Source organism: Apaloderma vittatum, unplaced genomic scaffold (assembly GCF_000703405.1).
Source record: "Apaloderma vittatum isolate BGI_N311 unplaced genomic scaffold, ASM70340v1 scaffold3328, whole genome shotgun sequence".
Lineage (NCBI taxonomy): Eukaryota > Metazoa > Chordata > Aves > Trogoniformes > Trogonidae > Apaloderma > Apaloderma vittatum.
In genome coordinates, this window is record NW_009728879.1 from 53059 (window position 1) to 63827 (window position 10769).

The window sequence follows — 10769 nt, forward strand, 5'->3', positions numbered from 1 at the left end:
AGACCTTCAGAAATTGTGAGGGTTATTAAGAAATTCAAGGAAAGAATTGTAGTAAGATAATTTTGATTTATACTTCTTTCTTAAAAATTGTTTGGAGGGAAAACAGTGGGCTTTTGTTCTGTGTCACCAGCTGTTTATAGCAGGATTCTGAATGGTAAATTAAATGAGAAAAGTAATCTTTGCTGGAAAATATGGGATGCATATTTTTTTGTGATAAACTTTATCCAAATAAAAGTAAAAGTAACAGATAAATATAGTCCATAGTGACATTTCAGAATCTGCACTTTTACATTTGAAGTATTGCACAGTTTTTTTGTTGAGAAGAGAGTGGCAGCTTAACACATTTTTAAGGTCACTCTCAAATGGTTTATTAAGGCCAAATAACAATGAGAGGAAAATCGGAAAACTAGTCACGGAATGAAGGACAGAGCAGTAGCGGTTGAATCATATTTAACTGAAGTAGGGACAACCTGAAACCATAATGCAGACTTGCTATATTAATTACATTTGGACAAATCATCTGCATTTTGGTTCTCTGGTGCCTTGAAAGTTGATTATTATTAACCCTTAAGATCAAAGTATCAGCTACATTAATCTTCCGAATCTGTAACTTGTTTTGAGTGTGAACTCTCACAGGTTTCAGAAGAGGAAATTAAATGCTTTGAAGATTGAAGAGGTTTTAGTTGTCTGGCATATTTTTTCTTGAATTTTGCAGTGTGGTGATGAAGCACTTTTTTTTTTACTATTATTCTCAATCTTTACAATGATCAAGCATATGCTGCAGCTGGTGGATCTCTGATTTAACACTGAACAGTTTTGTTAACTTGTGTTGTACAAATGAGCCTGACCCGAACTCAGCAAAGGTTATTGGGCGTGCACTGTATTTTGTACCCTTCCACACTGCACACATGAAAATCTTTCTTTCTCACTTCTTCATTTAAGATGACTTTTGAATCAAGGCCTTATGTATGATCAGTTTTTGAGCTTCCCTTCTTCCCTAGTCTCTTGTTGCCAGAGCACGCTTGGAAAGCAGGAAATATATGGGGTAGGGAATTAAAGATTTTTTATCTTTACTATGACCATATTGTGTTTTTGTTCGGTTAAACAGGAACATAGTTTTATGATAGTATTGAAGTGTCATCTTTTAATGTTTATGTATTTCCCTCTCCACTCCCTCAGTTAACATCTTCCAGTGCTCTGATTGCCATAGTATCTGGTCATTCAACAGCAGTTTCTTGGAAGCTGTCCATTGCTGGCGCTATGTTCCAGCTGTATTCATAAAAGGATCTTTGGCATTTCCCCTGGTTTTAATTTGCATTTAGAAGATGCAAATGAGGTTTAATGAAATCATAACATTGGGCCCTGTTTCTCATGAAGTCTACTCTTGGAATTGTGTTCTGGTTACCAGTTGTTTTCTAGGAGAATTTTGGTTAAACCAGTTGTATTTGGATTTAGTTTAAGGTATAACTAGGATTACCTTTGTGGAATTCTGTAGAAATTCGGCTTGTTGAAGAAGTGTGTGCAGGTGGAATGGGGGTAGTCTTGAACTACAGTCATTGACAATGGAAATTCTGTCTCTTGTCCATGTGTCAGAGCTTTTTATTCCTTTGGATGTACTCTTGGTCTCTCAAAACTAGAATTATATACAAGAAAAGCCTTAAAATAATGTTGTGTGCAGCATCTACATATTGTCTCCTATAAATAATAGAATAGCTCTGCTAAATAGAAAGCAACTATGCTGTGGCGTAACTTCTAAAAAGGAAAAAAAAATTAGGTTTTTTTATTTAGAAAATATGTAGTAATTATTTATAGAATTGGATAGTTAAACATGCATTAAACCTTCTTAATAATGTCACTTTAGAAACAAATAATATTTTACTGTGAGAAGAAAATAGAGGAGAATGGGTTTCCAGAGGAGAATGGTTCTTTTATTTTAGAGGGTATTTTGTTGGGGTTTTTTTTGGCCTTTTTTTCCTCATTTCAAAAGGTAGGGAAGTAGAAAATAGAGATTTGATGAACAATGAAGAATGTGATTGATTTAGGTTTGAAGCCGATGGTCTGTGTCTTTGGTATTCAGAAAAGTGAAATTTCCTTAAACATATTTCCAGATTCATATAATTAATATTCTATATCTAACACTGAAATTAGAGTGTGTAGCTTTTTTTACTTTTGTGTAAGTATATATTATTATGACTGTGAAATGGTATTGGGTCATAAACCACATTTTATTACATTGCCAAAAACCTCTCCTCTGTCATTTCTTTCCCTGCTCTTATACAAGTAGAACAAAGTATGTCAGTTTCTCTGATGTAAAGTGACTGGAATATTATTGTTGTTACTCTTCCTCCAAAAATATTTTGTGGACAATCACTTGTGGGATTTTTTCCCTTAATATCAGTCTGTCTTTGCATTTCTTTTTGGTTCTTCCTTTTCAAGGTGAAATTTAATTATGCTTGTCTTACAATGGAAATAGAATGTCAAAGGGTGAATAAAATACTGGAAATTTGATCTTACAGCATATGGTTGTCTTATCTGGGTTTTAAACATTGTTTCCTTTTCTTTTACAGAATGCTGCCTTTTTATATGGCCTTGGTTTGGTCTACTTCCATTACAATGCCTTTCAATGGTAAGTTGGAATAAACTAACAGTATCAGTATTGTGTGGTGTTTAATGTAGGTAAATATTTCAAGTTTAGTATGAGTGTAGGATAGCTTAATTTTTTTTATTTTTTTATTTTTTTTGAAGACAGCCTGTCTTGCGTCATGTATCTGACGTACTGTAACATACCTGTGGCAACCACAGCAGCTGCCTGAAAAGGAAATCACTTAAATGAGAAGAATTTTAGCTCCCCGCAGTGTGATTGGGGGAGGAGGGGAGGATGGAGCAGGGTATGACTCGACAGATTTTTGTGAATTGTTACTGATAGTCTGTAGCCTGTGTTTGTTTGAAAGCCCATTGACAGAAAACTTTACATTTTTCCTGGAAAAGAAGTGGCAAAGTGAGCTTGTTTTCATTTAGCCTCAGTATTCAGTAACTTTTACATAGATGCAAAGTGTAAAAGTCTTTGGTGTGAGAAGCAGTACACTCAGACTTGAATTGCAATGTTTCAAACTGATGTAAAAACTCAGGATTGGAAAGGGTTGTACATTCTGGCAGGCCTTTGAGGACTGAAAGAGGCTGCTGTTGGATATAGGTGCGGGGGTTGATTTTCAGTTAAAGTTCTGTTTCTGCTCAATGGGTGACGACAGAAGAACGATGAATGGAAAAGACTCGGTCACTTTGGTTCTATTGAAAGGTTCTCAAACTTGCATTGGGGTTTTTCGTGCAAAGATACAGTTAATGTCATCGGAAAAAAAGTCGGAAAGGTGTGGTAGGTCAGTGCCTTTTTATATTCAGTACATTCAGGAAACTGTTAATAAGTGTGACTTTACTGCTTGATTGATTACTAAAAATTTTATCTACTGGACCAAGCATGAGTGCTGTTTAAGGAGGCAGTAAGTGACTACTGACCGATGGTTTGGAACATTAAAGAGCTCACTGCAGGGGTTTGGGCTAGATGACCTTTAAAGGTCCCTTCCAACCCAACGCATTCTGTGATTTCCCTTCCCCCAGCAGTAAAGTGTGCTTTCCTGGGGATAATGTAAATAAGCTTTTATTATTCAAATCAAGATAACTCAGTTAAATCATGAGCTCAGGACCTGGATTATTTATTTTCAGTTTATCTTAAAGTTTATTTCTTGCTTTATTGATAGTGGTGAAATGAATGTCATGCATTGTACCTAGCATTCAATTATATCGTATTCTAATTAATAAGAGAAGAAAAGTTTTCAGAAAACCCGAGAATTCACTATTTTAAAATTGTGATAAATCTTCGTTGAATTTTGCCAAGTTTCAGAACGTTCTCATTCTTATGCAGGTTTGCCTTCATCATTTAACATTCAAGAGTATTTTGTGCACCAGTTCTTACAAAGGGTATCGTGTTACAGTTTGCACTGGTAGAAAACTAATGTAAACTTAAATAAGTAGCTGGATTTAAAGTAGTTAATTTTTTTGAAAGACCACCTGTTCAACAGAGACTTTTGCCATCAGTGGATCATGCTGTTTGGCACTTTCCACTGGATGGAGCAGCAAAATCAGGTAATTGTGAGGCCTTAAGTATTAATAAAGTAGAGCTGTGAATTAATTTGGTTTTTTTTCCTATGCTTTTAAGTAAGCTTGTTGAGAACAGGAGTATAAATTGATGCCTTAACTTAAAATGTCTTAACTGCACATAAAATTTTATGTTAAGGTTGTGTAGAATAATCATATTAGCCATTTCATTCATACCACAGAGTTATGAATAGTGTGGAACTAAGGAGGTTGAGTAACATTAGAGTACTGGGTAGAATCTTCAGAGGAAGAAAATCTTAACGCAGAAAAAACCACACCTTTGTGTGTTTGTTTGCTTTTTTTAATGCCTTTGAGTGCTTGCCCACCTCACCCCCCATCCCTCCTTTAGTATGTTTTCTTGGGGTTGAGGGGAGTGGGAGATCTAGTTGTGGGTGTTCATCTATAACAAAATGGTAATAAACTTGGAGGTAATAGCAAGTAATTTACAGAATATATGTTCTTCTTTTTAGATCTTAATCCCTCACAGGACTCTCTTGCAGATGGCAAGGAGAATCCCGCTTCTTTCAGAGTGAAATGCTGGTCAGACTTATTTCCTGCTGCAGCTATTTATTCTGTGTTCATAGAGTATACAAATCTGTGTATTTCAGGCAGTTGGAGGAGACCTCTAGACAGTTTAAGGTAGTTTAAGCTATCATGCCTCAGTCACAAACATTTTGTTTTATCCATGCCACTTTAGATATTCATAGATTTTAATGAGGCGTATACATAGGCCTCTTAAAAAGAAGAGACAGGGCAGTGGTTGAGATTTTTTCATATCTCATATAAACAGGGATAATAAAAAAGCAAATGAGAATAAGGTCAGTTTTAGAATTCTTTTCCATATTTTTACATTATTTTTCAAGCTTTCCAGCTTTCATAAAAAGAAGTGTTGGATTGGCTCCAAGACACATAGGTGATTCACTGTAATTCAATACTGTACGCTTCTCTGTAAACTAAAGCATTATCTTAAGTACGAGTCTTAGCTGATACATCATTTTGTTTGACTATTCATAGGAAAACAGTAAGTTCTCAACCTTTATACAACTGTTGTAATAGTGTGATCAGACCAAAGCTATTTCAAGCAGTTATTATAGTAAGATATGCATTAAGGTATTAGCTCCATAAATTGAATCAGGTATAGTAAAATAGATCTTGCAGATCTTAAATTTCGTACTCTGTTCTTTTATGCCATTTATCATCAAGCAGTAAGTAAAGTGGTTAGCTGATTTACCCTGTGTCTCAACTAGGGTAGAACACCAGCAGAGAATAGAGAGAGCTGAGATATTCATGTAGCTTGAATAATTTTGTATCCTTCTTAGTTGAGTTCTAGACTGCACACTTAGGAATTTCAGTAGTTAATCAAAGGCTACCCTTCATTTCTGTGCAATAGCTACATCCAAGTGTATTGACTTGGATGCCAAATCTTTTCTTTTACTTCAGTGAGGATTCTGGGCATGACTCCTCTGCTGATTTACACTGAGCCTCACCAAGATGAAAAGATGGAGTCCAAGCTCTGCAATCATGTCCTCAAACCGGCTTTTACACCCTCTTTGGGATCCCAGTGTACCAGCTGTGGTGCTGCAAGGCCAGCCTGCGGTGTTCTCAGCGTCCCATGGAATAGCCCCATGGTTGGGGTTTGCATGAAAGGCTCTGAGATTCACCCAGCTGGCAGCGACATTGCACTGAGAGCTGATAGTCTGTGGAGTTCCTGCTTCGGAAAAACCTGCGATAGAAAGTTCGGGAGGGATGTTGTCTGAGAGTACAAAAGCAGTGTGCTTACCAGGAGCTTGTGACCCTCAAGGTGCATATCTGTGTTTATGCTTCTTTCCCTCTTCTGTCAGAGTCCCTTCAGCTGGTCTGGTGGTTGTAGTTATCTTTCAGGAGGACAGAAATTAAGCATACACAGTGCAGACACTGCTTTGTCAAGTATTTCAAGTATTTCTCAAGTTTTAAGTGACTGGGTCTACAGATGTATTTTTGGGGTACATGAAATGGGAATGTATATGTAGACTACACATTCTAATAGTAACTAACAATTAACAAAGTGGCAATTAACTTTCTCTGTTATCCTCTCTTCCTGTGATTGTATATCAAACCACTTATTGGATTGATGGAAATGTGCTGGAAACAAACTCTCAACTACTGTTCTAGAGAAATGTTTAGAGATTGCTGCTCAAAATATTTCACTATTCAACTGTTATAGCGCCGTGGACTGAGCACTTGTATCTGAAAACCGTTAAAGTATTTAATGAGGTTGTGATGTCCTAACTGCTGCTGTATACATACATTTTGTTAATGTTCAAATTATGATTATGAGTTTCAGATAGAAAATTGTCCATCATAACCTCTTATCATTTTCACTAGTGAGGCTATGCCTAGTTCAAAGCTGATTTTATTCACAGTCTATCCAAATAAAACCTTCCAATAAAATCTTATGAGAGTTCACTAAATGTTTAATATCATCTTCTATTAATTATCATTCAGCTGGTTTCTTCGTTTTCGTAATGGTAGGCATTGTTGTATAGATGAGTGGGTGGAAAGATAGCTGCAGTATTGATTTTGGAAGTCTTGATTTAGAGATGATAGATTTATGTCATTTTTATTTTTCCTGAATTATTTTAGCAGGACTGTGTAAAATGCAAGGCCAGTGGTGCTCTTCATTCTCCATAGCATCTGTTTTCCAGTCTTGCTTTCCCATTTGTTGAGTGTTTAATAGCCTTTCCTGCCTGTTAGTGGAAATGCCCTCATTCTTGGAGAAAACTCGTACCCAGATAAATTCTCATAGACTCAACCAAAGTTGTTTCTTACCAGGCAGTTGTCAGTGTCTTCAGGGAGCAAACCAAAAGTAATCTCTTGCTGGATTTAGACAATTTTATTTCTGCAGTAGGAGAGCTCCCAGCCCTCCATTCAATGATCTGTCCTTTGAACTAATGTCTGTTTAGTCTGCTGAAGGATTAAAATGAAAAGCTCTGTCTGTACATGAAGGCCAGTTAATTAGTGGTAGGGACTAACAGCCGACTTGAGGAAGGCTGTGTGCTGTCACCTCTGAAGGAAGCGCTTGGCCTCTGAAGCCAAATGTGACAGATCATCAAGCTATTAGGCTATATCCGCTCTTCTGGTTTCGGTCAGACCGTAGAGTAAAAACATCTGAGTAGCTTGGGTGCCTTGGATCCTCCAGACCCATATTTTTCTGAATATAGGCTTGGGCTGAGGACAGAAATGGGATTAGAGATGTTTCAGAGCAAAGATCTGTACAAGGATCAGGTGACTCCTGCTGGATGCAGAAGGCCCAGCTCAGGCAAAGAGATGGGCCAGGAAGGGCTGCAGGTCCTGACACTGGGCCATCTTCTCTCATTTCCCTTTACTACTGCCACACGTGCTTCTACTGCTCAGCTCTCGTGTCCGTCTGCTTCCTTCTGCATCGTACCAACCTGGGCCAGGCCCCGATGCCATCTGCATCAGATGTTACTGAGTGCTTGCAGCTGAAGTGGATGTTATCGATGCACATGTTTTGCCGTTGATGCAATAAAGGACTAAATCTGGAGCTCCGGGCTTGGTGCTGAGGAACAGGCAGCCCCAAAGTGAAGTCTTTACTGTAGTCCATTTTCTTGATATGTCCTGTAATCTTGAGTGCGTTGCTCTTTTTTTAAAATATTTCCCATAGGCAAAGTTAGATCAGTATGAATTCAGCTGTGGTGTAGAATTGCTTGTCTGCCTATAGGAGTTAATAAGAAAATGTCTTTTACGAGTTCAACTGGTTTCTCATATAAAAATTCTACTGACTATTTAAAATCTGGCTATAGTTACCAATTAGACATGAGCACCCACCACTGCTAGAAATTGCTGAAAATACTGCCTTTCATATCATTTTATTTGTGAAATTTTGATGATGCCTTTTTTTCACAGAAATGGTGGAAGTATTTTGTATGTTACTATTGGTGACTGTTGTCCTGGACAAAACTACAATTGTATGATCAATGTAGAATCAACACTAGAGTGACGTAAGGTGCAGGCCAATATTTTAAATGGAGAAGATACCTGATTTTTAGTTAGAAAAGCTGCTTTGGTGGATTCTTACACTTTCCCCTTAATTTACTGATGTAATTATGCTTCATTGTAAGTTTAAATTTATGTTACCTTTTAGAATTCTCTTTTAGTTTTTATTATGGCATCTAAAGCTACAGAATTTAAGATGCAGGCAGCACACTAGCGCAAAAGTTCCCTAGTGTTTTCAGTGCATATGGATTAATTCTTAGAAATAAATCCATCACATATTAGAAAACCGAAAGAATGTTTCTAAGCGGAGAGTCTTTCACCAAACTATTTACCAGTGTCCACTCCGTTGCCAAATCAGTGCAGTAGATGGGAGCAGTCAATGCTCCTTGACTATGTTCCTTTGAAGTTTTTTAAGCTTTTAAATCATTTGTGCCTTTCCATCCAAAACCAGCAGTTCAGGAGCAATCAAATACAAATGAAATGCACAGCTAGGTAATGACTTTGTCGCTGTTAGAAACTGTTTGAGATATCATGCTAAAAGTGCACCGAGACTTTTATTTTCACTGGATTGGATGTCTTTTTCCAAGCGCCCTCCAAAATGGGGCAAAGAGCATGCTGTTACTTCCTGTGTAAGTTGTTTCTAGAGAAATGATGTTTTGTCCTACAAATTTTCTTCCTCCTCGCACATTTTTGGCTTGTCTTCATCGCAGAATCGGTTTGGTTTATAACGTTATCTTGTGGTAACTGTTCATGTTGAACCTGACTCCGAAAGCAGCTTAAACAAGGGTGACTGATGTTGCTGTGTTGTCTGCTCAGAGATAAACCTTACACAAACCTCACAGGGGCTGCCTGTGACCAACAAGTTCTGCCCTAAATGTCACACAGTCTTTCCATAGTATCCACTGGTGATTTTACTGGATTTTAAGTGCTGTGCTTCTCTCAAAGCCTGGGCTAGGCAACATGCTTGTTCTTTTGAATGAATGACAGTATACATTCAAACTACTTCTCCAAACTGTCCTTAAAAGACTTTTATTATACTTATGGCTTTGTTTATTGCTCAGCCGTGGCAATGAATAGTATTTCCTGTTCAGTAAGCAAGAGTCTATAGAAATATTTTTGTCTCTTGCAGTTTCTCTTAAGCTTTTTTAGAAATCCACATTTCAATGATCTTTGTGACTGAGACGTGACAAAAGAGAGATGCGGAAATACTATTTTCTGGCCAAGAAAGTTAGCTAAAATGGGAAGACTGTTATGTTTCTAAGGTTTATATGAGCATGGTCACAATCTCCCATTAAGTATCGATCCACAATGTCTTTATTCCTGATTTTTGTCTTCCCTTTGATATGGGCCGTAAACATTGGTTTCCTCCTTTTCAGAACTTAGGTTACTGTCTTTGAAGAAGATGCAGACAATGGATTTTATATACCAGTGGCTAACATACTGGGTACCGTATTGGAGTTAGGACAAGAAACATACAGTCATGAAATCTATACTTTGCCATAACAGAAGCATAGCTTAAAATATGTGTCAATATTTAGTGATCAGTCCAGTCTTTGGCCTTCCAGTTTCAGTGGTGTTCTCGTAGATGATGATGAGCACACTGTTATGAGACTCAGATATTTGTTTGTTATGATTTCAGTGTAGATGCTGAGGTGTGTGATTCATCACCACCCATACTATTGTAGGGAGGTTTAGATGAGATGTGAGAGACTGCCGAGCTGCTGCAAGTTTGTCCCTTTTGTGTTCCACTTGCTCATTTTCCTTCTGTAAGCATAAAAGTAGGGTACAAGGTAAGGAGAGCAATTCTGAAAGACTGTAACAGAGGAAGCTTCAGTTCACAATAAAAATGTAATATTTTTTAGGCCTGTCTGCTGTAAATTTCCATTTAAAGAAGTCAGATAATGCTTTAGGTGCAAACAATTTTGATGCAATGTCTAGAGGAAGTTATGTGCCTTTGGTTTGCTTTGCCATCAAGAATGGGAGGAAAGCCTGTAAGAATTTTTAGAGCAGAAATGTTTTTCCTAATGGACTAAAAGATTTCCATTTATGCATTTTGTTAATGAAAAAGTCTATGAAACATATTTATCGAATTTTCCATTGCAACTGCTAAGATTTTGTCCTTATAAATAGTAGTATACTTGGAGAGTAGGAATGAAATCAAATTTGCCTCAACATTGTGTGAATTTAGGCAACGTTGTTAATTCCGGTGTGACGTCCCTGTGCTGCTCCACATCGGCTACGAATTCACATTTGCCTGCTCAGTGTTCATCTCTGGGGGCACCAGGAAATGAGCCCCCGGGTGCTTGAATGTACCCTAAGTGAGACCGATTCTGATTTTTGTCATTGCACGAGCAGTGCTGTACGTGGAGGTGTTTTGTTTCGACCTGTCATTGGATTTCAGGCGAGCTAACACAGTGAGCCTTAGCTTCTTTCTCAATTCCTCTGTGAGTTTAAATCTATTTAGTTGCATTTCAGCTGCCCTAATTTTATGTAGTTGGCCTGCGATGCAAAACAGTCCTGTTAGAATCACTTTTTTTTCTGCTCATATATATATATACACACACACACACACACACAAATAGAGTTGTTGCATAGCATTTTTGTTTTACATAGTACAGTGCACT

The 10769-nt window shown here is 37.5% G+C and overlaps 1 protein-coding gene across 1 annotated transcript in view; it reads left to right on the top strand.

Moving 5' to 3' along the window:
* The window catches only part of KDM6A (lysine (K)-specific demethylase 6A), an 82572-nt gene that overhangs the window by 35875 nt on the left and 35928 nt on the right, over positions 1-10769 (top strand). The window contains exon 3 of the mRNA XM_009874232.1: positions 2568-2626. The gene's annotated coding sequence lies outside the window, so the exon portion shown is untranslated. The remainder of the gene's footprint in view (positions 1-2567; positions 2627-10769) is intronic.